General features: G+C 40.3%; 1 long non-coding RNA gene across 1 annotated transcript in view; it reads right to left on the bottom strand.

The window, feature by feature from the left end:
• The window catches only part of LOC146542286 (uncharacterized), a 29,801-nt gene extending 8,139 nt beyond the window's left edge, over positions 1–21,662 (bottom strand). The window contains exons 1-2 of the long non-coding RNA XR_014880562.1: positions 21,078–21,662; positions 5,892–6,099 (exon numbers count right to left, since the gene is read on the bottom strand). This is a non-coding gene — a long non-coding RNA (uncharacterized LOC146542286). The remainder of the gene's footprint in view (positions 1–5,891; positions 6,100–21,077) is intronic.
• Positions 21,663–21,904: the final 242 nt, after the last annotated feature.

Below are 21,904 nucleotides of genomic sequence, written 5' to 3'. Positions count from 1 at the left end.
CAGAAGAACTCGTTTGAGCTCACCTATTTTTTACGGACATCTCTGCAGATCTTAATGTTTATCTAACATTTGATAACGTCGATGTAGCTAAATATATATTTTGCAAGAAGTCTCTGTTTTCAGATATAACATGGCTTTGAAGGCTTTTCACAGGACACAGGCTTTTGTGACCATCTTTCTGCCAAGGGTTGTGCTTTATCTTGGAAAATAAATGCACATTTTCTCTGCCTCTGCTAATTCCCATTTCCAACAGGACCTTAGAAAAAATGCCCATCAGGAGAGTGGGAGAAATTGCCCCCATCTGTGCACATTTCTATTTACATAATTCATAGTAATTTTTTAATTCTAACAGGTATCACAATGGGAATGGACATTATCAATGATTGTTCTGAGATCGGTGTTCAGTTGCTGCAAAGACCTAGGAAAGTGATGGAATCCAAGCGAAGAAGGAATTTTATTGGGAGATGTTCCTTGCTTTTAAGACGTATCTTCTAATTTTCTTAGACTTCTGATTCCTTTTGTTGCTTAATTAGGTCCAAATGCTCCTTATTTTTCACTTTCTGCTCCTCAGGCCTTGAAATATAATGCCATCCACTGGCAATGTGTATTTTCTGTGACCTTTGCACTTCCTAACTGCTGCTGGCTGCTGTTGACTATCTTTAAGTCACAAACAATTTCAACTGTCATATACACTTACATTTGACTTTGTCACTACCTTCACATGTCTGGTGATCTGCTTGCCACGTTGCCTGCAGGCCTAACCAGGTGGAAACTTGCTCACACCAAGGGGAGGAAAGCAGATGTTGGCCTTGAGGTTGCAGCCAGCCTTCTCACGTTGAGATTGGTTGCTCCTTGCTTTGACTGCTGCTGGGTAATCAGATTACGTGGAGGTGAGGAAATGCGTTGCACTTGCTGTGCAATTTACCATGGCATGGGACAGGAATAAGAGAAACCTTTGCCTTTTCACTGGAAATTGGAGCTTTGGCTCTCTCTACTTTTGATGCTGAGAGCTGGTTTGGCAGAGAAATACACAAAAATATAGCTCATGATGAGTTGGCTTTCAGTGTCTGGGATCAGACATTGTTATTATTTTAAATCAATCCATGTTGCACTGTTGGTTTATTAAATGGCAGTTGCAGTAGAAAGAGGAAGATGGAAGATTAATGAACGTTTGAGTTTCCTTTATGAAAGTTTGTTTGGAAGCTGTAAGCAGGGCAACTGGTTGAATATTTTGTGTTTATGTCACTATAAACCCTGAGCAGATTCTGTGCCAATGATTTGGAGTTTCCTGGGGAAAATATGTTTTGTCAACAGAAAATGTTGGACCAGCTCTAAAACCTAGTCAGTATAACACGAGTGCAGTGGGGCCACGAGCAATCCATCACAGAGCTATGCACCTCACTGTGCCATTTCAGTCTTTGAATTGGAGATCTTTTAGCAACCAAAGGAAGATGGTTAGAACGTTTGCCCATATATTTTAAATCTGACAGAAAATAATTCCCCTTCTGCAATTAGTCGTTCTCATGGGAGAGACCATCTGTAATGTTCCTGTGAACATTTCTGACTCCTGTACAGAGAAATGGGTTAGAAACCTGCTAAGAAGTACTTTACAAAACATTAAACTGAGGTAGTTCTGATTGTCATTCCACAGAAAGAGACCTAGTGAGTAGGGTTTTCTGAGCAGCTCCAAGGACAAATGTACATACTCTAGTTCTCATTCATATAGGTGTTGTCTACCAACCAAGCGTATTTAAGCCAGAATAACAAGCTGCTTTAGTTCTTTTAATGTGGCAAGCAAAGTTTGTAACTCTGCATAATAACATGATAATTACAGCACAGCTATTTTCTACTCATAAACCACTTCCCTATGGCATTGTACTAATATGACCATGTTATTATGATATTCTTGCAAACACTGAAAGACAAGTGAAAGTTTTTTCCTCATTTATATTTCATTTTTATATAACTTATATAAACTTTATATAACTTTATATACTTTTATATATTTATATTTGTGCATACTGATTTCTTCTCAGGTTTTAAGATGGCCTTGACAAAAAAGATTTTTCTCCTTCCATTATGCTATCAGGACTGCTTTCTAGGATGATAGAGAGGTTCTGTCTGAGAAATTCTCTATTTGTACACATATCTGAAAGAGTGGCAATACCCATTTTCACTTCACATCTCTCCCTGTGCCTACCTGTATGTTGTGGAGTCTCTGAGCATTTTGATTGCAAGAGGTCGTTCTGTAATTCACAGACTTATGTGAACCTAATGGTCATGTAACTCTTGTAAGCACTAGTCTATGGGTTGAACTTCATGAGCTTTATGGTACCTTCCAACTATGAAAGAAAAACTAAAGACCACCTGTGCCCTTGCATTTCTTCTGAGTTCAGTGTTCTAAGCCAGTTACTTAGGACATGCTGCATGGGCAGCTGCTTTTGAATTGCCCACATCAGACGAGTCTTATATAGAATAGTCCTCGGCAGAAGTATGCCACTTGGTTGAACCACAACTTCATTGTCTTATTTGGGACTAACAGGAGACTTTGAGGTCAGAGTGTAACCTATTGCAATTCCAGCTAAACATAATACCTTCTCCTAGCAAGGACTGTTACTTCCTAGTGAGTGTGCAAAGAGAATTTTTGCAGAAAACCCTTTCTCAGTTTGGCTTTTTGTTGGAAATAAGATTTCCTAGTCACAACAGCTATTGTTAAGAGGCTCCATCCAGGTGCTCTAGCCCTTTTTTTTGGCTTTGCTTTATGACCTAATGATAGTCAACATCCACAGATCTCAAATGCATACAGATGTCCCACATTCACTTCAATTGTTCTGTTGCTTGGGTTATCTGACATAGTAAAAATAATTATTGTCATCTTAAGTTTATGAACAGTCATCGCTCCAGTAAGTAAATACATACTCTGTTTCAAATGTCAACTGTAAAGGGGAAGACCTCATTTTTTGTCATAAGCTCACTTGTCCTATCTTGGTGAGTTTCAACAATTGTACTCTATTTACACTGTCTCTGTTAAAAGATAACAAAAAATTTATTTATTTATTTCACAGGGAAGGAGCACGGTTTCTAGAGTGTCAGTTCTGGAAATGGCTGAGCTGTTTTGCATTCAATATGAGCTAGAAATGAAATAAATTAACTTGAGGGAGATAATCATCATAGAAAATTATGGAATAAGTGGTTTTGGTTTGGCAAAGTTATATGCAGCAAGGTTTAATAATATGAGTTTAATAGCATGGGTTTCTACTAATCTTGTCTATTGTCTGTCCACACACATGCTGCTGCATGAAAATACAGAATGATACATAACCATGCCATATAAAAACATACTACTTACACATGTTAAAAGATATAGAATTTCAAGTATTTGCTTCATCAGCATTTTTCAGTTATAAAGCGTCAATTGTAATAGTCTAGTCTTCTCAGGGACCATCTTTCTGGAAGTAATCTGGTAATCTGGTACAAATAACATTATGTTCTTATGCCAAAACATCCCCGTGCACAAGGATATTTGCATTTTGCAAAGCAGTAATGGGAACTCAACTCTGATTTTCCTTCTTCAGAACTCTTATTGCTTTCTCCTGCTGCTGTGACTGCTTTGGACTGACTCCAAACCACTGACTCTTCTTTCAAATGTACTGTTAATATGCTATTATGTTAAACAGGCTGATAGAGTAAAATGGAAATGAACATGTGCAAAAGTCATTTAGGTCAAATGAAGTAACATGCTTTTAAAATATTAGCCAAAATTTTAACATAAAACTTTGATGAGGCTGAGAAATCCTCTATTGAACGGGAGTATGGAATTAGCCCTTGTACAGACCATGTTTAGAACGTTATGATACTATTTAATTCTATGGTTCCCCAAGGGCTACTTATAACTGAATTAAAGGGCGTCTTGTGCATGTTCTGGACACTGATTACAGGACCACAGACTGAAGCTGAAGACAGCTCTACAGCCACTAAGTATGCAAGTAGAGACACCCCCTAATTCAATTATATGTACCCCTGGGATTTTGGCAATTATAATAAGAAGTCATTTTGCAATTTATCCAAGACGGGAATTAGAGCTGGGGTTTGTTTTTGTGTGTAGCTGTGAAGAAGGTGCTTACTCAGCCTCAGAAGATTCAACAGCTCACCTGTGTCTGCTTTTGCTTGAGATATTCATGGATTGTGGTCACGCTGCAGAAATGCCTTGAAATGCCTGTGGTTGCTGGAGCGATATACTGAGACTATTCATGAGCTCAGGACTTCATCCTATCTGATCTTGGAGAATACATTTGGCAAAGTTGCCTTTAAATGGGTTGTCAGCAAGGCTATGCCAAACTGGAGATCTTGGCATGCGTTAACTGAAATGGCATTCTAGTAGACTGAGTATCCCCAATGGTTTGTCATACAATAAACACCACAGTGTGTAGGTGATATAGGGTAAGGAGGCTTCTGTCCATATTTATCTACAACAGACTATGTGCTTTGTGAGTTTGTGTTTTAGATTGGTATGACTCCTCTGACTTTGACAGAATTCTGCCAGCATACACCATCTGAAGATTTGGCTCAGTCAGTAAATCAGCTTTTTGATACAAACATGTACATTTTAGTGAAGTCTCTCAGCTTGGTGATCTATTTTCTTTTACCAGAGCTGAAATAGCAGATGTTCCTTTGGATGATAATCATTGTCCCTAGGACTGAGACACTGTCATGCATTTTCAGTGTTTACATCTGATAGCCTGTTCTACAAACCAGTATTTGCACTCTCTTTGCATTATTACTCAAAGTTGTGTATTGGTATAACACCATGTTCAGCTGAGACTAAGTGCAAGTAATCCACTTTGTACACTGTAATATTCATATAGATTTCACTGGTTTCAAACCAAGTTTAGCCCTTTTTTGGTTCAGTGTTACTGCAGCTGCCTTGTTTCAAAATGAACTAAGAATAGAAGCTTCCTTGGTAAGCTGAAAATTGTTTTCATTTCTCTGTTACTTAGTGGAGTCTAACAAAAGTGTAACTTCCTATCTTTCTATTACTTAGAATCATTTTATGCCAGCCGAGGTTCTGTTTTCAGCCAGAAAGGGACTTGCTGGGTCTGTTCCTAAACTGCTCTCAGACTGTAGAACTGGTACCAGCAAAACACGTCTCTTCTTATGCTACCTCAGTTTACGAGAGGCACAAATTTCTCAGCCAATGGATGATGTACAGAGCAGAGAAATCTGGTCAAGTAATGATTATCTGCACATTGTGAAAGGATCTCACCGAGTGACATCACAAACTACATTTCAAGCACTTGTTGATGGGAGAAAGTCATGTAATTTTGCTATTTAGTCCTTGGGTTGAAACGTAACACACTGGTGTTCCTTTGTGCTCCTATGTGTAATTCTTGTTATGCATTATGGTCAAAAGTGTAAGTATAAGATAAGTGAGGACGAGTTGTAAGGGCTTTCTAATTTATCTAGATTTCTCTGCAAGGTCTCTCCACCCTTGACAGAGCCAACAGCTCCCCCCCCCGATTTAGTATCAGCAAACTTGCTAAGAGCACCTTCTAGTCCTGTGTCCAAATAATTTATGAAAATATTGAAGAGTACTGGTTCTATAGTGGAGCCCTGGGGAATCCCACTAGTGACTGGCCACCAGCCTGACGTAACCCCATTTACTATAAGCCTTAGGGCTCAAATTGTATTTATTATCCTGGATTTAATCATGATTACATGAGCAGTAATGAACTACTCAAATAAAAGTGGCAAACCAAGTTTTAAGAGCTGTGAAGTACTTGTTTTATCTTGGAAGTGCCTACAAAGCTCTGTAGCCTACTAGCACTGCAGCAAGAAATAGGAAAACAACAACAACAACCATATAAATGAATAAATAAAAAGCTTGTTCTTACCAATCTATGCATGCTTTTGAAAAGTTTCTGAACATCTTTATTTCTTCTCATTCTTCTTAGGCCTTTGCAGTTTGTCATCTACAGGTGAAGACTTTCCTTAGAAATAATGTCTGGAGGAATGATCAAGTCGCAGTGCTGCCAGAGTTTATGCCAGCGCCAAAGAGTGGAAGAATAGAAATTCTTCAGGGAGACTCTCCATGGAGAATAACTGAAAATTAACCGTTTAATAAAATTCAGAAAATTCGAAGGTTTATGTGAACTAAGAGCAACTTGCAGCTATGATTACTTGAGAAGTTTTCTCTTTGGCTCTTGAAGATACTTAGCACATGCTGCTACTTTTAAATTATGGTTGGCTATCTAGGATTTTCACTTATGTCATAAAAGTTTGCTAAATGGACTTGCAGTGTTGTATCAAAGATGAACTCCTTGGGAGTATTAGATACTGAGACTTGAGTGCATTCCCTCCACATGAATAGTTTTGTTCTTCAAAGAAGCATCTAGACTTCATGGGTATGGATCAGACATATTTTCCTAGACACATGTACAGCTGTTGTATGTTTTTTGGACCCAAGGGAACAGAATGAAGATACATCAGGGATGGTTCTTCACCAAGAAAAATTTCTTCACCAAGACAAAGTTCTTCACCAGAGGGCAGTGGGCATGGAACAGGCTCCCCAGGGCAATGATCACAGCTCCAAGCTACTGGAGTTCAAGAAGAGTTTGGGCAATTCTCTCAGACATAGGCCTTGAATTTTGGGTGGTCCTGTGTAAAACCAGGAGCTGGACTCAATGATCCTTGCGGGTCCTTCCAACTCAGGATATTCTATGATTCTTTGATTTTCCAGCTCAAAATATGCAGAGTCACCTAGTGGTTGGCCACCCTGCACATAGGAAAATAGATGATCACTGTGGTCCTTTTCAACCCAGGCCATTCTATGATTCTATGATTCCATGATTCTATGATTTAAAAGCAGCTGCTGTTGAGACAAAACATTTCACTGACATAAATAGAGGAAGAATATGTGTTACCCTTTCCCATCTATGATTGCCTCCTTTTCTGTACAGATAAGTGAAAATATGCAATGCTACTGCTGAACAGAGTAAATCTTCTGCAGGACCTGGAAAACTATGGTGTGAGAAGTATCTCTACATGCTTTACCTCCTCTTATATCCTGCCTTAGACAACCTGTACTGGTTACTCTCATGGATATTGTGCTGAGAGAGGGTGACTTCCAGTACAGCTGTTCTTGCAGGAACCAGAGCAAGCTGGTCAACTTAGTTGAGAAAAATATGGTTTTCTTTTCTTAAATTGAAATTAAAAAGAGATTTATTTGTGTAGAACATTTATTGAGCTGCAACCTCAGCTCAAGAAATGAAAAGATCAATATGAAGAACAGGTCTCACCAAAATTCTTTCTGAGTCCTCAGGGCAGATCTGCTAGCTTATGGTCCAGAAATGTATTTTACTCCTAAGCTCCTTACCCCAGGAGCTCACTGTGTTGTATGTTCCTTTTGGCACTTCATTCCCACTCTCAGTGATCAAAATTAACTTCTGAAACTGGTAACTGATATTTTCTGGTGAATAATCTCTGCCTCCTCTCAGTAGAGTCAACACAGAAAAAAATCAATTGCTATCATCAAGTCTACAACTTTTCTGTTCCCTAATGTTAACTAGAAAACTGAAAATGATCCTTCCCCTCTTTCTACTCCTCATTTACCTACACTGATTACAAGCATTCTTCTTCAAGAAACTGTGGAGCATATGCAGCATATGAAGGATTCTCCAGCTGCAATGTATTCTTGTAAATGCAGTCAATACCTCAGTCAAGTGACTATCTTATAACAGTACAACACTTCTTCAAGTGCTTATATATTCAGGATAACTAAAAGAAAATTCAATCCAACCATGACCATTCTCTTGCAACAGTGGCACGTATTAGTTTGGCATTAAAGTACAGTGAGTTTCCTCATGGGGTTAATTCTTTAAAAAGAAGGAAAGACACCAGCTCTTTTGGAAGCTTCTCTAAAAAGTGTTGGCAAGGAAATGCCTTTCAATGATACTTTACCGTCTGATTGTCCTGCAGTAAGAGAAGCAAACCACAGTATTACAAATTCTCATGATTTGTTAATGTTTTCTCAAAGATGTAATTGTTGGAGACAGAGTTGTGTCTGTTTGCTAGCTAGAAGAAGAGTTACAGAAGAGTTTCTGGTCCAAGTATTGATAAGGAACAAAAAGCTTTTACTGGTCCAGACCTTCACTTCAGAAATCAAATTAAGAATGAAGAAATATGCTTAAAGTTATTTGAGGCCTTGTGTGGTCTTACTCATTAATTTTGAGTACCTTAAGTGTGATAACGTTTTAGTTTTCTTTTTTCCTACTGAGTGAGGAGGGGAGGGGAAGGGAGGAGAGGAGAGGAGAGGAGAGGAGAGGAGAGGAGAGGAGAGGAGAGGAGAGGAGAGGAGAGGAGAGGAGAGGAGAGGAGAGAGAGGAGAGGAGAGGAGAGGAGAGGAGAGGAGAGGAGAGGAGAGGAGAGGAGAGGAGAGAGAGGAGAGGAGAGGAGAGAGAAAATCCCCATTACTTTGTTTAATAGATTTTGAAGAGTAATCAAGGTTTGAAATATATAGTTAGGAAACATTTTTTTCTTCAATGAAATAGTAAGACTGGCTTCCCTCTTGATTAGAGGTCATCTATTTCAGCTTTCTTTTCAGCAGAAACCTGTAATATTGATAATGTTATGTCCTCACTCTTACAATGTAATGCTAATAGTATGTTAATCCTTATAATTATTGTTAGAAGCAATGCAGGCTGGATCATAATTATCTGGATGTCATGTAATCATCTAAAATTTGTGACATTTTGATTCCACTGATTGATGGGTCATTTTGGCATTGGCTATTGATGCTGTAATAATGTCTCTTCATGGCTGTCTAGAAGGCTTCAGATGAGGTATGTCCACCTTGAATATGAGGCCAAATTTTCAGCTGACAAATGTCAATAGAAGTTCATCTAGGTTAGTGCAACTTCCAAGTCATAGGTGGATGCCTGCTGGTAGCATGTGTTTTTTGCTACTTCTTCCCCAAACACAGAAAGCATTACAAATTACAGGGAAGGACAGTCAAAAACAGATAAGTTGGGGAAAATGTGAAGGTGCTGCATTTCCTCTTTACGTATTTGATGGTTTTTGACATGAGAATATTCTGTGTGTCCAGTGTTAGCAGGGGGCTGGGCACGTGTATATCTGGGTCTCCCTTTTCTTCTGGAAGTTGGTATCACATGAGTCTTAGCAATACATTCTAGTCAAAAGACAACACCTTGAATAAACTTGCATTTCCTAAACACATTTGAGTGAGAAACATCTGGGATGATCTCTGTTATTTTTCTCAATACAGATTAATGGCAATTTTTCATTGGCAGTTATTGAGGATAACGCAATTAAAAGAGGTTTCTGAAAATAGTTTACTCTCAGAAAGGAAGCAAGGGATTCCTGATGAAATTGAGATGCAACAAATGCAAACCAAATTACCAAACATGAATGACCTCAACAAATGTTAAGATCTACAGAGGCTGAGGGCCAGGGTGACAGGACATGAAAGTAAGCGGATTTAGACCATCTCTGTGTATCACACTGGGTACTGCTTGTTCTTATGTCATAGGAGAAGATCAGAAATTTGCAGGTTCTCCCCTTGCCTTTCTTTATCCCATTTATGTCAAAATTGTTCCTATCCCTTTCAAAGGTATAATTAATCCTTAAAACACATTGGAGCAGGAAATTGGAGCAGGAAATTACATAAATTAATTTCAAGTTGGAAAAAGGATTAAGAATTGAGAGGAGAAGAAGTAAAGAACTAAAATCTTGGTCTTGCACACTGTATTTCCTACTTTGGTTCAGACATAAAGGCATACAGGCATTCAAGGAATTGACACTGATCTGTGAAGATAATGCTTCCATATGGGATTTGTTTAGATTAATCTAGGTCTCCTAAACAGTAACAGCAGATATTCTCTGGTCCTTTTTCTTGAACTACTCTTTCATGCCATGGAATTGTGGTATTTCCCTAAATAACTTTAAGATACGAGATAACTTGTATCTTGTTTAAAAATATTCACACATTCATGTGCTGTTCTTCAGGGAAACTTGAGAGGCAGCCATCATTTTGCTCTCTGTTCAGATCTCTAATCTCCCTTCAATGGGATGTCATTTTCTAGAAGAAGCAGCCTTTCCTGAAGGTACCAGGCCAAGCCACTCAGAAAGTTTTCTGTAAACTGTTCAGTGCTGTCAGGAGCTGTCTACAGTGGTGTATTTACAATCTGGGTTCCTTTATTAGGAAATTACTTGAGTATAACTTCTGTATTTCCACAAAGCTGAAATCTCCAGTGTCATTATCCATTTTGGTTGATATGACAAACATAAAAAATTCATGGTTTTGGAAATCTGAAGAAGTCACAACCAATCAAAATGGTTTATCTGCTCAGGAGATGGCTTATAAATTTTTTTTTCTTACTTTTATAATTTTGAATATTTTAATCTATTTGTTTTCAGCTACTGGTGTTCTAGTTGGGAAGAGAGTCACAAAATGTATAGAGGAAAATGACTAAGGGCAGGTTTAAATAAGTTAGTCTGGACTTTCTCTATCACACATGAAACAATGACTGCCTCTTCAGCTTATACTTGTGATTCAGATTAAATGTAATTTGAATTTAGATCTACTTATGTTATGATTATATAAGATAATGCTCTCCTCCCAACTTATGTTTTTCCCCACCTTCAGTCTGTTTCTGGTTATAAGACATTCACTTGAATCAGGAAAATTACTCCCGGAAGCTTCCTTTGCATGTGCATTTGTGAAATAGCAAGGAAATAATCTTAGGAATCAGGAGGAGGGAAATATGAGGAAGGCTCATTATATTTGGGTTTATCCCTGAAATGATGATGGCCATTTGAAGAATTTAAAATGAAGATTCCTGGTAACATTCTTTTGAATAATACTTTTCTGTTTCCTAGCTTCTGCACTTTTAGTTCTCACCCTATTTCATCTTCTTTTCCACAAAGTCTAAAACTCTCCTGTTGTTTCTGCTCCACCACTGATTGAGTTTTCTTTTATTTCTATTCCGTTTTCCTTACTCTACTTTTGTCTTCTTCGATTGCCTTTGGCATTTTTAGCTGCCAGTCTAGTTTTCATTGTGTGCGCAAGCACACAACCACAGGCATACAAACACACACATGCATGCCCTCACACTCATTGACTTTCTCCCACATATCTGCAAGGCCACCAGTTCCTCTCTCAGTTCCCTTCTGATTACATAAGTGATTCATGCAAAGTCCAGGAGTTTAATTTGACATCGCTCTTTCATTTTGCCCTATTTAGCTGTAATTGTGTCCTCTGAGGGCTTTTGGTTCTCACTTTCCTCAGCCGAAGCTGATTTTTCTCAATTTTCCTCTCAGATTTTCTATTTGTTATTTCATTAAATTGCTTAAAATGAGAGACATTTTAATGAGCCATTGAAGAATGTAGATAGTGTAGGAGGGGTGTAAAGGAACACTGTTGCTGTGAAATTGCAGGTCAGCACCCATTCTCTCATACCCACTACAGCTGAGGGTGAGCAGGTGAGAGATGCAGAAAAAGGTGTGTGGCTGGTCCCTCGCTCACTCTTTCTCTCAAATGCCATAGCTCACTATTATGTCTGTATCACTGGAAAGAGGAGGGGGATCCTAGTATCTGTAAATTGCTAGGAGTGTGATTACTTCTAAATAACCACGACCTTGTCATACCTGATTTCTCATATAATCCTGGTGCTCGAGTTTCCTCATTGCTTTACAACTGTGGATACTATCTTGAATTAAGCCTTGAAGGAATGGAGGCCTGTTCCACAGTCTAGACGGGCTAACTCTTCATAAAAAGAGTAGAATTGGATTGGATTTTTATACATATATATATATATATATACACACACATACACAAGAGACACATTGTATGTGTATACATATACGTATGCACTAAACCTTTTGGCAACCAGTGCAGTTCTTCAGCAGATTACAAAGTACTTGGCTGGAAGGCTCTCCCAAAAGCCCAGAATTGCAATGCTATTATTTCTCCAAGCTACATACTTACTGAGTGTTCTCCTGTTTCCACAAAAGATTAGAAAAACCTCCTCTGCTTTACACAGTTCTCCCCCACTGCCCCCCTTCCAAAAGCAACTGTGTGCATTATTGTGCTTTCTGGCTGGGTGACTTCAGTAATAGAAGATGTCCTTAGGAAATGGTTTAGCTAGTATACTTGTGTGAAATTCTTATGCAAAAATGTGTAGGGCTGTAGGGCTGGCTGACCTGGTTCACTAGGCTGGTTCTGTTACTGTACTACAGGCAGAATGGAAGGCCATATGTTTTCATGCTACTTCAGTAAAGTATATTTTATTGCTCAGTGTTATCTTCTTATTACGCATTTATAAAGCTCTTTGGGTGACTAAGTTGTTTGCATAACACGTTATATTTTTGGCAATAATTCTTCCTGCAGAAGTGATGTGTATGAAAATGTGCTTGCTGCTGCCAATAGGTTATAGCATATGTGTATTCTTCACAAACAGAATGAGTTGGCCAGGTGAACATTTTCATGATTTTTTTCTCTCTCAGCCATTGTTCCTTACATGGGTGATCTGCTGGGAGACTATGAGCGTCTCTGCACCCCCAGAGCAGGTTGTGTGGTACTCTGCAAGAGTTTGGCGACTGTTTCCAAGGGCTTTAGCAAACAGCACTGAAAACAGCATAAATTCCTCATCAAATGAAGCAAAATCCCAACTCCTCCCTGAAGCATTGCGCCTGCTGGATCAGGAATCTTGTTAGGTTTGTAGCTTTTGGATTAGCGAGGCCCTTTATTAACTGGGGCCAAAAAACTTCTCTGAATGACTAAATCCTGAATTACTGAGCCTTATTCTCCTGGTCTCCAGGAAAGGTCACTGGTGTAGGCCTCCTTGCATCTTTGGTGTAAAAATGTGTCACCGTGGGTGGTCATTCTCTCAGCCACTGTGCACAGGCTTTGTGGAAGTCAAGGCCTATTGACACTGAGAACGTCTCTACCTTCCCTTTGTAGTCGTCAGAACATAAGCAGTGTGGTATTTGAATAGACACTGCTTAACTGGTTATTAACACTGTAGGGTGAATTAAGTTTAAAATCAGGGAATTTGTAAGGAATGCTCTAAAATACATTAACATGAGAAAGAACTGTGGAGGTTACGCGTCTTTAATTTCTCTGTATTTATATATTTGTTAAATAAGCACGTGGAAAATAACAGATGTAAAACCTGGACATTCTCATCACAATAACGGTATTTCCTCATATAAGTAGGCTGATGTGCCATGTGACTACATTACATCACTTCACAGCTTTTTTTAGGCTTAGATAAATTAAAGTGTTTAATTCCACTTTCGTATATATATATATAATTAACCTTGTAAGACAGGTAAACAGGCAGCAGTTTCTGTTTTAGAAGTGGACACAAATGACACACACATTCTCTTTATACCTCAACAAGGAAAGAAGCATCAACAAGAAGCCATTCAGAGTCATAGAACTTCACTTTCAGTCTCAGGTCACATGAAATTAGGTTCTGCCCTACAAAATTTTACTCTGCTGAAATATCCATACAGTAGATATTTTTTTATTCATTCCAGCATAAAACCATGTTTTGTAGAAAAGCTGGTGAATGCAAAACTGGGATTTAAAAAACATCCATGTTTGCATTTTTCTTTTTTTATGTACCATTGGCAAGAACAGATAATTCAGGGTATGTGGAATATAGTAAACTTGGGGTGAACACAAGGGATTTGGCTCAGTATTCTTCCTGCAGCTATGCATGCAAGCTGTGTACTAAATGCTGCTACTTTAAGGCACAAGACACAGAGGAGTCCTGTGTGATGCATAACTTCATCCAGGAGTCACTGGCTGGATCTAATGTGGTACACTGAAAAGAGCATTAATAAACTAGAAGAATTGTCTTCATGACCTTGATTTGGCAACGGCAGAAGAACGACAACATCTCATTGACATGCTCTTTATTTCTCTGTCATCAGAGCTTGAAATGCTTTCTTTTTATTGTTGTCTGCATCCAGTTTATGCACATGACTGTGCTGTGAAGCAAACTTCTGCTAGCTGTGCTCTCCCTGGTGATGCATACATCTTTTTTGAAACTTAAATTGATGAAGAACTACTGAAGGTGTGTAGAGAGTCCCCTGAGGTCTGCAGGTTTTGCAGGGAATCAGCAGAACATAAGGAGGTGGAAAATTGCAGTGTGACAGCGTGCATGCATTCTGGCACACATATTAACGTGCAGAACATAACAGCCCTCTCGACACTGCAAATAGTCGGAGACACTGTTAAACTCAGGAGTTCAGTGAGAGGGTTGCTTTGGGGAATCAGGGGCTGAAGCGATATGTTACAGATCACCGCAGTCACTTGTCTCGATGGAGACAAAGGTCTGCAAGGTGCATAAATGGACCATGGGGACATGATGTGCTAACAGGAGGACGTGTTGCTTGTACCTGCTATGACAGTGGTTGCCTGTTTCTTCCAAATATCAGCCTCCATCTTGTTTTCATCTCTGATCCCTTCTGATATTCTTCTTCCTTCTCCCTCCTGCTCCTTTTCGCCTTTTGTGGCACTATGTTCCTTCCCGTCCTACCCTTGCTCTTTGTTTGTTGGATTTTCTATTATTCTGTAAATGCATGCAAACATCCAGGGACTTTGAGAAGATTCAGGCTGCTATCTCTAGCCCCAGAACCAAGCTGAGTTTTGTGTATTCTCTTCCACTTTATTCTGGTTTATTGTATCTCTTCCTTCTTCATTGCTTCAAATTGTGCACTGAGGAATTTCAAGTCTTTATTTAATAATTTAGCAGAGACACTCTCTGAACTCACAATAAATTTAACTGAGCAACTGTTTGTGAGTTTGAATTTTGTCTTGCTCTGAATTCTTTCACTTGCAGTGCATGGTTTTATAGTACTCTTACATTCATTTAATCTTGTGTAACACATGAATGATCCCACTCATTCTAAAGACCACATGCTTGATTTGGTAGTTACTATGGGTCTGTCTCTGACTAGTTTGTTTTTGTCTCTTTGTTCCTTGTCTGTTGCTTTCATAATTTCATGAGATCTTGCTGTACTTTGTCCCTCATCCCCAGTTTATAATTTTTTTTTAACTGCTCTCTTCTTTTAAACCAGAAGTTTAAAATTAAGTTCTGCTTTAAAAGTTATTTTCTACTAATGTCCAACTGACACTTAGTTTATCAGTTTTGATCCTTAAGAGGGCATAAAATACATTATCACATACATAATGTCCTTATTCTTTTAATATCATCTTTTGGATCTAGTAGCCAGGTGATTTTGCTAAAGCTAAGTGCCAAGGCAATGACCAAATAACTGTTAGACAAGCTAGTTAGCAAGCTTTGAGAAAGTATTGATTTTGCTAGCTCCAGTTCTTCATAAATCTTCTCTACAAGTTTCCTCTTCTTTATAAAAATACAGACATAACCTTCACTCTGTGATTGTCTTCAACATCTCTTGAACTGTTTCTTTGGGTGTGTGTGAAGGTATGTATGCATGTGTGTGTTGAAATAAGTTAGGATAGCCCCTCTGTAGCAGTTTAGCAAGGCCTGAAATACTGGGCCATCTCTGTGTGTCCTGAATTCCCTTCTGTGTTTCAGCCCCTGGCAACAGAGAAAGCTAAGTGTTTCTGAAAAGTGATTCAGAAGGTCTAAGCAGGGGCTGCTTTGAGACCTGCATGTATGTGGAGTTGTAGCTGGAATAAAGTGCTTTTTCTTTCTTATTTTCTTTCTTTTTCTTATTCTTTCATTCCCTTCCTTCCTTCCTTCCTTCCTTCCTTCCTTCCTTCCTTCCTTCCTTCCTTCCTTCCTTCCTTCCTTCCTTCCTTCCTTCCTTCCTTCCTCCTCCCTCCCTCCCTTCAATCCTCCCTCCCTCCCTCCCTCCCTCCCTCCCTTCCTTCCTCCCTCCCTCCCTCCCTTCCTTCCTCCCTCCCTCCCTCCTTTCATTTCTTCCTTCTTTCCCTCCTTTCATTTCTTCCTTCTTCCCCTCCTTTCCTTCCTCACATTCTTCTTTTCCCAGTAATATCGGAGATCTGCAGGTGGTCTTCTTATGTCAGGAATCCTAGGTTTCACAGGAGTTGTCTATATCTCCACAGCAGTGATAAATTTTTTGAGATGACAACAATGTATTGGTGGAAATGCAGAACAGATTTTGTTAAGTTAACGAATTTGCACAGCTCATCAGCTAATTAACTAATTTGCAGACGCACTGTAATATTCCTAAAGAGCTCATTCTAAGCCAAACTCCACCTCTTGGAGATTCTTTTCCGAATTCTGGGCTACTCAACCTTGTGTCTCTGCTGTGCACATCAAGTTATGTGATATTCAGGGCAGTGAAACAGACTATCATTTCTAAGAGATGAAATGTCTTCTGTGGCAGAACAAATGTTGCAGTCCTGAGCATGTAATTTTGTCTTGAGCAAAGTGATCTTTAAAATGTACGAGCATAGCACAAGCTTATATGACAAGTAGGACAAAAAAGCCTTATTTTGGAAATGAAAACACTTTTCATCCAGGGGCCATGAGAGAGTTTTAAGTTTGTGATACAATCATTCAGGTGCAACTGAGTAACTGGACCATCTTCTAACAAAGATCTTACTTTGAGATATGTACAATTGCCAAAATTAAGATCAGAAGACAAATAGCAGAAAATCTTGATTGTCAAGTGTTTTTAACAAACTGACAGCCTCTCATTTTTCTGAGAATAGTTTGTGTAATTTTCTGATACGTTTAATGAAATGATTTGAAGTAAAAAATATTTCTTGATTCAAAACAAAATAGAACTGTAAAGAAAATAATTAGTTCTTGTGTATTTTTTCTTATTTATTCCATTCCCTGTCCTCCTTCCTTGGCTGAGGAGATAAACAGGAAGACTGAATGATATTTATTTTAATTTCTTCTGATTTGAAAGGAAGTGAATATTGTTTCCAACTCATGAGAGTTTTTAGCATGAATCATTTAACTGAAAAAAAAAAAAATCAGTACATTAAAATATTAATATATTTGCATATTTTCATATGCAGATTTTACCACCGAATATCTTTCAGCAGCCCTGCTCATATTCTAGCTTCTCAAGTGTTTTCAGAAATATAGGAGGGTTTTGGGTTTTATCTGTAACAATGACTAGATCCATTATCACATATTCTAAAGAAGAGGTTAAGGTCTTTCTCTAACTTTCAAATCTATATAAAATAAGTTTCCCAGAATGGATCTAAAGAGGTTCTTCAACTGCCAGGTGATGAAGTAGTTGCTCAGATCACAGCAAATCAATGAACTGCTGAGATATGGAAGCAGCTTGCCCAGAAAAACAGCAAGATCTCCCACCACTCATTCTCTTACTGCACTGTCTTCTGCCTGCTTTTGCAAAATTATACAGGCTGGCCAATCCCATAATCTCTTGTGACCTATCTGAAAATTAAACTTGTGATGATGGCTTGGCTGCTTGGTGGGTTGAGATACATATGATAAAGTGTGACAGTGAGTATGTGCTGAGACAAACACTTTTAGTAGGCAGACTCCTTGCCAAGGCTGCATTCGGGGATGCTAGCAGTGGCTTTAACAAATTATCCTAACCAGTACACTTGCACATAAAAATAGAAGAGGAAGAAAGATCCTTTATGAAACTAGCTACCGAGGAACTGGTGGGATTCATTGAAAGGTCTTTAAAGTAGGTATGAAGGGGGAAGGGAACAAATTTGAGGGCTTGTACCAAACTTGATGTTACAAAGATGGTGGAATTCAAAGGGATGGACTAGGCAGGGAGATGCTGGGGATGCTGCTGTTCTAGGGGATCCTAGATCCTCTATAAAGGCGGTGAGACAGAAAGTCCAGCTGAAGTGCCTTTATACCAATGCACACAGCCTGGGAAATAAGCAGGACGAGCTGGAAACCGTGATGCACTTGGAAAGTTATGATCTTGTTGCTATCATGGAAACATGGTGGGATGACTTCCATAGCTGGAATACCACCATTCAGGGATATCGGCTTTTTAGAAGGGATAGGTGATGTAGGAAGGGTGTGGGAGTTGCCCTCTATGTCAAAGAGTGGATAGACTATGAGGAACTCCCTCTGAGAAACAGTCAGGAACAGGTTGAGAGCCTGTGGGTTAGGGATGGGACTAACAAAGGCCAGCTGGTGATAGGCATATACGACAGGCCACCTGATCAAGAGGAGACTGTTCACGAGGCTTTCTTGTTTCAGATACGGGAGGCATCATGCTCACAGGCTCTTGTCCTGATGGAGGACTTCAACCATCCTTGGGTATCTCTTGGAAAGACCACACGGCAAGCTGCAAGAGGTCCAGGAGGTTCCTGGAATCTATTGATTATTACTTTCTAGTCCAGGTATTGGTCAAACCGACCAGAGGTGAAGCATTGCTGGACCTGCTGCTCACCAGTGCGAAGGAAATCATTAAAGGTGTTAATGTTGGAGGCAGCCTGGGCTGCAGTGACTACGCCCTGGTTGAGTTTGTGATCTCAAGGGATGTGGGCCTGGCAAAGAGTAGCATCAGGACCCTGAACTCTGGAAGAGCGAACTTAAGCTGTTCAATGGATTGTTGGCCAAGATCCCTTGGGATACTGTCTTTAAAAACAAAAATGTTGAGGAGAGCTGGCTACTCTTCAAGGATGCGTTCCTGAGAGCATAAGAGCTCCCCATCCCTCTGAGTAAGAAAGTGGGCAGAGGTGGTAGGAAGCCAGCGTGGCTTGGTAAGGACCTGCTGGGTGTGCTGAGGGCGAAGAAAAGTGAGTACAAGCTCTGGAAACAAGGGCGTGTCACCTGGGAAGAATACAGTGATGCCGTCCAGACTTGCAGACGTGGGATCAGGAAAGCAGGCAGAACTGAACTTGGCGAAGGACGTGAAAAAGAATAGGAAGACATTCTACAGGTACATTGGCCAGAAGACACAGGCCAAAGTGAGTGCACCTCCTTTGGTAAATGTAAAAGGAGAATCGGCTTCAACAGATGAAGAGGAGGCTGAGATACTGAATGAGTTCTTTGCCTTGGTTTTCACTGGCGGCCAGGATTCTAGTATTTCTCATGTCCCTGAGCCCTGCATCCCTAAATCTCTAGGTGGGAACCGGGGCAGTAAATCCCTTCCCACTGTAAGGGCAGAGCAAGTCTGGGACTGCCTCATGAGACTGAATGTCTGTGGGGCCAGATGGCATGCATCCCAGGGTTCTGAAGGAGCTGGCTGAGGTGGTTGCCGAGCCGCTCTCCATCATATTTGAAAAGTCATGGCTGTCAGGTGAGGTCCTGGATGACTGGAGGAAAGGTCACGTCACTCCCATTTACAAGAAAGGGAGCAAGGAGGACCCGGGGAACTAATGGCCGGTGAGTCTCACCTCTGCCTGGGAAGATCATGGAACAGATCCTCCTGGATTACATGCTTGATCACATGAGGAATGAGCGTGTGATCCAAGACAGCCAGCACGGCTTTACCAGGAGAAGGTCATGCTTAACCAATCTGGTGGCCTTCTGTGATGGAGTGATGGCATTGGTGGACAAAGGGAAGGCGACCAGTGTCATTTACCTGGACTTGAGCAAGGCCTTTGACGTGGTCCCCCACCACATCCTTATCTCCTAATTGGAGGGATGTGGATTTGATGAGTGGACCACTCGATGGATAGGAAACTGGTTGAAATGCCGCAGACAGAGGGTGGTCATCAATGGTTCTAAGTCCAGGTGGAGGCTGGTAATGAGTGGCAGGACATTGCCCAGGGGTCTCTCTTGGAACTGGTGCTCTTTAAAATCTTTATCAATGACATCAATGACGGAATCGAGTGCACCCTCAGCACAGCGCACTCAGCACCAAGCTGAGTGGTGTGGTTGACACAGTGGAAGGAAGGGATGCCATTCAGAGGGACCTCAACAGACTCGAAAGGGGCCTGGGTGAATCTAATGAGGTTTAACACAGCAAAGTGCAAGGTTTTGCACTTGGGCCACAGGAATCCCAGGCATTTATACAGACTGGAAGGAGCAGTCCTTGAGAGCAGCCCTGCAGAGAAGGACTGGGGGTCCTGATGGATGAAAAGCTTAACATGAGCCAGCAGTGTGCTCTTGCAGTTTGGAAAGCAAATTGTATGCTGGGCTCCATTAGAAGAGAGGTGGCCAGGAGGGGCAAAAAGGTGATTGTCCCCCTCTACTCTGCTCTTGTGGGGCCCCATCTGGAGTACTGTGTCCAGGTCTGGAGCCCCCAGTACAAGAAAGGCAGAGAGCTGTTGGAAAGGGTCCAGAGGAGAGCCACAAGATCATCAGGGGACTTGAGCACCACCCGTACGAAGACAGGCTGAGGGAGTTGGCTTGTTCAGCCTTTCAGTACCTAAAAGGAGTCTACAAACACAAAGGGAATCAACTCTTTGAAAGGACAGATAACAACAGGACAAGGGGAAATGGTTTTAAGTTGAGGGAGGGAAGATTTAGGTTGATGTCAGGGGGAAGTTCTTTACAGAGAGAGTGGTGAGGTGCTGGAACAGGCTGCCCAGAGAGGTTGTGGATCCCTGTCCCTAGAGGTGTTCAAGGCCAGATTGGATGAGGTCCTGGGCAGCCTGGTCTAGTATTAAATGTGGAGGTTGGTGGCCCTGAATGTGGCAGGGGGGTTGGAGATTCATGATCCTTGAGGTCCCTTCCAAACCCTGGCCATTCTGTGATTCTGTAATATTGAAGGGCTTCAGTTAGTCCTGTGGTCTGCATCAGAATTTTGGAAGTTTCAAGGTTCTGCCAGCTCAAGTTATGGTTGGTCTGAGTGTTTTTGTTCTTCTGCCCAACGCAATGTACTACTCAAATACTAAAATAGCTTTTTATGTCTCTCTTAAGTATTCAGCTCCAGAAATAGTAACGAAGAAAGACTCCCTGGAGTAGGTAGGAAAGAAAATATGTAGGGATTGTATTTAGGATTCATCATCTTTCTGTATCTGCTTCAGTACTTTTGTTGCCCTTTGCATGTAGCCAAATACTCATATCTGGAAGAAAATTCCTGTATTTTCTTTGCTGTTATCTGTGCATGGAAATTCCTCTAAGTGTATTTTCCCAAAGAGGCTATCAGGCAACATGTGAGAAGAGAACAAGCCCAGCTCCCCCATTCTGTATTCTTACCTCACTTCAGGTCATGTGAGACACTTCCCTCTAGCAGTACATCATGCACTTGGAGAATACAAGTCCTCCACTTCTCAAGGTCACTGTTATTGTTTTGCGTCTTGCATAGGCAGCTTGTTCTTGCAATCAGACTTCCTTGATGTCCTTCTCTCAGTGAGGGAATCACAAAACTCCATTTGTGAGAGGCTGGCAAACCCTGGCATACTTGGAGAGACTGAACAAAGGTTAGTGTGGGTGGATATCATGAGTCATTTCTATGACTAAGAGACTGGTATAAACTACCCCTTCCTGGTAATGTAAATGTATTAAGGTCATAGGCCACCTAATTAGTCAGTGAGTCTAAATGAATCCAAGCATGAGGCCTATGATGTTAAACACACCAGAAAAAAAAAAAAAAAAAAAGAAAAAAAAAAAAAGAAAGAAAGAAAGAAAAGAAAAAAGTCAGGTGAAAGTAAAGATTTAGCTGTCTACGATCTAATTAAAGATGGGGCCTTTATTCCTGCATGTGCTATCAAAATGTGGTTAGCTGGTACTGCTGACTTGGTGCTTCTGTTTCCTGCTATTTCCTGTTATTGATGCTGGACTTCAACAGTCAGCATTCATTAGAAGCCACTAAAAGGCCTTATAAGTTCTTGAAAAGACTCTTCTGGCCAAAGGCGTAGTGGAGGAGATTCCTTCATTTTCTTAGTTCAAAAGAACTTGAACTCACTAACCTCTGAACTACTCTTGAGCTATTTCTCTCCTTCCTAGTAGCATTTTAAATAACAGCAGGGAATCTAGAAAGTGGTTTAACTTCAAAGGCCATGCATTAGTTGTGAGCAATGAAA

Source organism: Meleagris gallopavo, chromosome Z (assembly GCF_905368555.1).
Source record: "Meleagris gallopavo chromosome Z, MGAL_WU_HG_1.1, whole genome shotgun sequence".
In the NCBI taxonomy this organism is placed as follows: Eukaryota; Metazoa; Chordata; class Aves; order Galliformes; family Phasianidae; genus Meleagris; species Meleagris gallopavo.
The sequence above is the reverse complement of the archived record's forward strand: the minus strand, read 5'-3'. Positions and strand labels throughout refer to the sequence as shown.